Raw genomic sequence first — 7,035 nt, 5'->3', positions numbered from 1 at the left:
CCTGGGCCCCGGCCGCCCTCAGCCCGCCCGCCCTTCACGAAAGCTCTTCTCGAGGGCATCAGTGTTCACTCTGGCCGGTCACCACCCTCTAACCCGAGCTTAGCAGTTGCCGTGAAAACAAGACTTCTTCCATTGAAACGTTTCCTGTAACATCATGTCTTAATCATTTGAATGAGTTTCTGGCTTTCAGATGCCTGATTTAACCTTGGAAGTACATATTTGAATCCTGGCACTCAATGAGGTTGGATCTCGGCACCCGGGATAGTGGACAGAACGATGCAAGCGGGTAGACTTTGCTGAACATGGTTTACCTTTCTGAACTCTAGCCCCTTCGTTTGCGCATGTGCGGGCGGCAGACCCACCGCAATATGCAACGGTCTACCTAGACTCTCTCTGGATATCTCATAAGCACCTCAGAGTTGAGCATGTCCACATATGGACTCAACATCTTCCCCTCAGAAATGTACTTTACAAGGCTTCTTTTTTCAGGAAGTGACACCTTATCTCTTTAGTTAGTTGCTCAAGCAACCGGGAGGCATCCTTGACTGTTCTCTCTCCCTCACCTCATCAAGTCACTAAGTTATGACTAGGTGTCTTCCAAATCAGTCCACTTCTCTTTGTCTCCACTTTTATCATGTAGACAAGGCAACTCTCAGCTTCTGCCTGGAACCACAGGGGTCTCCTAGCTGATCCCCTTTCATCTGCTCTTGTTCCAGATTGCTTCTCACATTGCAAACAGAGGGACTTTTTTTTTTTTTTTAGTCACAGGCATCTGGTCATATCATTTTTTAAAATTATACCCTTCAGTGCCTTCCAGTTGCTTTCAGGATAGACTTCACAAACCATAGCCTTTCTATAAGGAAGGCCCTCAACCTTTCTCTATACTTTCTCCCTAGATGACCTCATCTGTTCCAGTAGCTTCACATACCATCTAACACTGAGGACTCAAAGTTATATTCCATCCTGATTTCCATCCCTTGCACACTAGGAGACTGCCTCCTCAGCATATCCGCTTTGATATCTAATAGGCCTCTCAGTTTTAACCAAAACAGTACATGGCACTATTAATTCCCTCCACTCCCCATGCCCCAACACCACCCCTCCACAAATTTCTTTCCCTAAAATCCTTCCTCATCTCACTAAAGGGTATGTACCATTATCCACCTAATTGTAAAGGCTGAAAACCTAAGAGCCATTTTTGATTCCCACATGTAGTCCATAACTTGGTCTAAAATATACCTCAAATCTAATTATTCTGACTACTAGAACCCCAAATCCAAATCAGCAGCACCTTTATCCTGGCCTACTACAGAAGATTCCTAACTGGTCTCTCTGCTTCTGCTCTTGTCCCCTTAAAATTCATCTTCTCAGCAGCCAGATATTTAGATATTTCTAAAGCATAAATCAAAACATTTCTCTCCTCTTTATAAATCCCTTACCATGGGCTGGCTGGTTAGTTTAGTTGGTTAGAGTGCAGTGTTATAACACCAAGGTCAGATCCTTTTTTTGGTTCATAAGCTTGATTGGGTTTTCACTCTATTGTGAGATGTGCCTCACTCTAAACCTTGTTACAATGTCAGCACATTACCCATCTGATGTGGAAAAAAAAAAAAAAAAGTCAAGGGTTCAGATTCCTGTACCTGCCAGCCACCAAAAAACAAAAAAAAACAAACAAAAAACCCTTAGCATAAAATCTGAATTCTTTACAATAGCCAACAAGCCTAGTCAAGGGTTCAGATTCCTGTACCTGCCAGCCACCAAAAAACAAAAAAACAAACAAAAAACCCTTAGCATAAAATCTGAATTCTTTACAATAGCCAACAAGCCTTACATGATCTCGTCCCTGCCTAACACTCTGACTTCATCTCCCTACACTCTGTCTTCATTCTCTTTCTAGTCACACGGACAGAAGTCCATTAAGCTGCCCATCACAGGACATCCTGTGCTTGCTGTTTTTTATGCTTGGAATGCTTTTTCTCCTGATCTTTGCATGGTTGTTTCCATTAAGGCCTCAATTCAGTTGTGATCTCTTCTGAAAGGCCTTCACTGGGTACATTAGCTAAAGCAGCCTCCTAGTCACTCTCTACTATAAAATCGTATTTTATTTCCTTCATACTACTTAGAGTACCTCAGATTACATTTACTTATTTATATATTTACTGTTGCTCTCCACACTTTCTGAAATGTAAGCCCTTAAAGACAAGGAATCGTGTTTCTCTTGTTATCTGTGGTATCAGTGCCTAGAACAGTGCCTGATGCATAGTAGGCTCATAGATGTGTGCTGACTGACTCACTGCTTATGTAGAGTCTCATCTCATAGTACTATCTTTCTTGCTTACTATGTTCCTGATTACTATACTTCCTTCTTTTGAAAGTGCCATGCTTTCTCCCAACTGAGGACTCTTGTACCTGCTGTTTCCTGTACCCACACCAGACCCTATACTCATCCTCCATTTGTGCCTACCTAGCTCATACACATCCGTCAGAAATGAGTCACTTATTTAGAGTGGGCTTCCCTTACTTCAGTATAGGTTAGGTTGCTCTGTAACATGTTTCCATATCACCTTATCTTTTTTCATAACATTCATCACATTTAAAACTATTTAGGAGGGCTGGCCCGTGGCTTACTTGGGAGAGTGTGGTGCTGATAATACCAAGGCTGTGGGTTTGGATCCCTATAGAGGGATGGCTGGTTTGCTCACTTGGGAGAGCATGATGCTGACAACACCAAGTCAAGGGTTAAGATCCCCTAACCGGTCATCTTTTAAAAAAAAATAGTAATAAAAAAATAAAACTATTAATAGGGGCTGGCTGGTTAGCTCAGTTGCATAGAGCATGGGGCTGTAACACCAAGGTCAAGGGTTCAGATCCTGTATTAGTCCACTTGTGTTGCTTATAACAGAATACACAGAACAGGGTGATTTATAGAGAAAATGAAATTTATTGCTTATAGTTTCTGAGGCTGGGAAGTCCAAAGTCCATCTGGTGGTGGCAGCAGTGACCCAGGGATCTCTCATTGCAAGATGGTGGAAGCAGAGAGCAGAGAGCAAGACAGACTCTCCTCTTCTTTTAAAGCCTTCAGAACCACACCCCTGACCACCATTTTTAATCCGTTCACTACTGCACCATCCTACAATCCAATCACCTCTTCAAGGCTGCACCTTTCAATTACCATATTAGGATTTCCTACCCTCCCAACAGTCACAGTGGGAGCTGAGTTTCTAATACATAAAACGTGGAGGATTCAGTTCAAGCTTCATTGAGTTCTGGGGGGACATAATTCAATCCACTACAGATCCCCATACCAGCTAACTGCCAAAAATAAAATAAAACTATTTGTAAGCTCCGTGCAGGCAAGGACCTTGTTCTTATTGTTCCCCACTTTATTGCCAGCATTTAGTTTCTGGCACTCAGTAGGTATGCAAATATTTGTGAACTGAACTAACAAATGTTTTTATTTTTGTTTTTTGGCAGCTGGCAGGTACAGGTATCCAAACCCTTGGCTTTAGTGTTATAACATCGCATTCTAACCATGAACAAATGTTGAATGAACACAAGATTGAGAGGATCAAATCAGATAAAAATTAGCATAGCAGTTAGCATGGAGTGTAAGTTAGCTGACTCTGCCCTGCCTACTTCAATAGAAGTTTTTGCATAACATAAAATAGCAGATAGGAAAGCATTATATAAACTGAAGGTGCTTTATAAATATGAGATGCTTTTTTTAAATTTTTTTTTTGGCTAAAGCCTATTTACCATCAGATTTCTTTGGTCTTATGGCCTTTAAAAGAACAAAACTTTCTGGCCGGCCCGGTGGCACACTGCTACAGTGCACCGCTTGAGAGCGTGGCGACCCTCCCGCCGAGGGTTCGGATCCCGTGTACAGACCGGCCGCTCACTGGCTGAGCGATGTGCGGGCACAACACCGAGGGTTGCGGTCCCGGTCCGGTACGGGCGCGACACTGAGGGTTGCGATCTGTTGCCAGTCACGAAAAAAGACAAAAAGGAAAAAAAAAAGAACAAAACTTTCTTTTTCTTAGCAATAATTAGCCTAATTCTGTTATTTAGAGCTATGCTCAGGTGGTAAAATGTGAAGAATGGAGGCTAATACTGGGTTTAAGTCAGTTTTTAAGGTAACCACATTCTTGATACCCTTCATTCAGCTGGATTCCTTACTGTAGCAATACTTCTGAGTTTTTGTCTTGCCCTTGATGTGTGACCTTGGCCAAATCAGATTATCTCCTCATGGCAGGTATATCTTTTTGTAAACCTATAAACAATTCCAATATCTCACCAGAATTAGATTAAAGTTAGTAAAATATTTCAAATTTCCTGAGTGAAATTTGCTCTCTTTATATAAAAAGTCATTTAGTTTTAGTTTTCTTATTAACTTAATTTCTTCAGAATCTTATTGTTTCATGCCAAGGTACAAAGCTGTATATTTTGGAAGCTTTCTTTTCATACTTCCCTGAGCCTTTCTTATGTCACTAAAATCCTCAAGTTATGTACATCAGAGAATCAGAGTTTACAGCTCAAAACTATAAAAGATACTTCCGGGGAGGCGGGGAAGAAGACACAACAATCACAATTCCTTGAACTTGTTAAGACAAGTGAACAGATATGATGTAGATTGGTGGGAGTGGGGAGAGGGAGGGGGGAGGGAGGAATTAGTAAAGGGATACAAATCAATTACATTGTATATTGATTAAAAAAAAGATACTTCATTTCTCTCTGGCTAAGTATATTCTCTCCACCATTTGCCCTTCTGAAATTACTGATGTTTCTTCTTCTTTTCCATTTTTAATCTTCTTCCCTACATGTACTACTTCAGGGCAGCTCACCCAATGGTGTATCCAAGAAATAAAATGTGTTTCATTGACTGTAGTTTTACATCTAAATGCATTTTGGGTTCCTGGAATTGGTAGGATTTTGAGAGTGCTGCAGTGAATTCAGTGTGATGTGAATGCAGATAGACAGGTTGATCTTCACGTAACAAGCCACAACTACTGGACAGGATGGTGAGATGAGAAACCATTGCTTTTCCAGAAGAAGGAGCACAATCCTGGACCTATTGATCAAAGATAGTTTTACATTAGCTTTTAGGATGGTTAAGGTGGAAGTGGAAGACACACATAGGTGCAAAGAGTAACTTAAAAGATTAACTTAGAGCCAGCCCGTGGCTCACTCGGGAGAGTGCGGTGCTGATAACACCAAGGCCCCGGGTTTGGATCCCATATAGGGATGGCCGGTTAGCTCACTGGGTGAGCGTGGTGCTGACAACACCAAGTCAAGGGTTAAGATCCCCTTACCGGTCATCTTTTTTTTTAAAAAAAAGATTAACTTAGACTCTTTTCTGATTATTGAGTTGTCCATTAAGGCCTTTTGATTTCATTTAAGGGCATCTTCCCAAGTCTCTGTTAGATTAAGTTACTCCCCTGACCCCCACAAACAAAACAAAACAAAATCTGACACAGATTCTAAATCTGTTCATGAACAAATGCCAGTGTTATTTTAAAGGTTGTGTCTTACCAGAAAGAGCAGGAAGAAACCTGTAAGAAAACAGAATGACATCAATAAGCATGGAAGTATCCTGGGTAGTCTTAGGTCATCAGTCTCTTCCTGTCCCACATCTTAACACTTTGTCAAAAAAAAAAAAAAAAGACTTCTTTTATTGGGTAACTTAGGTGCTAATTACTTCCACGAGCAATTATACATGCATTATTTCATTAATCATCCTAATCACCCCGCAAGATGATGAAACTGAGAATAGTTCCTTTTGAAAGTAGAGTTTGGGGACAAATGTGAATGTAAACCTTTTTACTCCAAATTATAATTCTAGGAACATTTAATGAGAAAAGCCTGGCTAGTTAGCTTAGTTGGTTAGAGCACAGCCTTATAACACCAAGGTCACAGGTTCAGATCCCCAAATAGGCCAGCCACCAGAAAAAAAAAAAAAAAAAAAATCAGAAAAGCCTACATTTTGGTTGATGTCTTTGTACCCAGAATGAGTTTGCCTCAAGTCACCCAGAGTTATGAGAGTGACCAAGGTTACGGTTTAATATAAAATGACTGACAAGGTAATATGTTGTAATGGAAAATGCATGGGCCAAAGGAATCAACAATCTTGGGGGGCTAATCCTGGTTCCATACCAGATCATGTGACCTTATGGAAGTCATTTCCTTCTTTGCTGAAGTTACTTCCCTCTTATGCCCTCTAAAATGAAGTACACTGCCAGCCATAGGTATCCATGAATCAGTAGTCGGAAAAAACTGTAAAAGCTTTCAGAGAGTCTGAATCTACTTCAGTAAGGTGGGCATCTGAGATCAGCCAAGGACTTTTTTTTTTTTTTGGCAGCTGGCCAGTATGGGGATCTGAACCTTCCACCTTGGTGTTACAATACCATGTTCTAACCAACTGAGCTAACCAGCCAGCCGCAGCAAGGGCTTTTGAAAGTGGGAGAAGCTGGCTGTCTATCGTCAAATTCATTTCTAAAACATGGGTTTTCTAAAGTCAGTTTTTGTAGTATCAATGGGATTTCCCTATTTTGTTGCCCACATTCATTAGTGGTCATAGAGCCCGTCATGTTAGATCTGCTTAGTAAATGTATTTGGAATAAATGCTTATGGAAGCTCTTTTATTCTTTAACAGTGTGTAGGATTTTTTCATGAAATATCACCAGATATATTTAGTGACAGGACTTCCTTATTATCATCTCCTTCCACCTCAACAGGCAATAACATTATTCTCAGATAGCATTCAGCCCTGCCTCAGATTCTATGCACTGACTCAGATGTTTCTTTATGTGAAGCAAATTACTAAAACCTTGAAAAATTGTTCTCTTTCTAACATCAGTCCTTATGTGTCATTTAAATCTAATTTTGCGGTATTTTTAAGGAAAGGTTCTTGGTTGGGATTTGTTATATTTTGCATTGAGATTAAAGCTAATCAGTTTTGCTCTTTTTTTTTTTTTTTTTTTTTTTGGTTTTTTTTTTTTTTTTTTTTTCCGCCCACCGGTCCCCACCCCCCACTGTTCC

This window comes from Galeopterus variegatus, unplaced genomic scaffold (assembly GCF_000696425.1).
Source record: "Galeopterus variegatus unplaced genomic scaffold, G_variegatus-3.0.2 Scaffold1999, whole genome shotgun sequence".
Classification (NCBI taxonomy): Eukaryota; Metazoa; Chordata; class Mammalia; order Dermoptera; family Cynocephalidae; genus Galeopterus; species Galeopterus variegatus.
The sequence above is the reverse complement of the archived record's forward strand: the minus strand, read 5'-3'. Positions refer to the sequence as shown.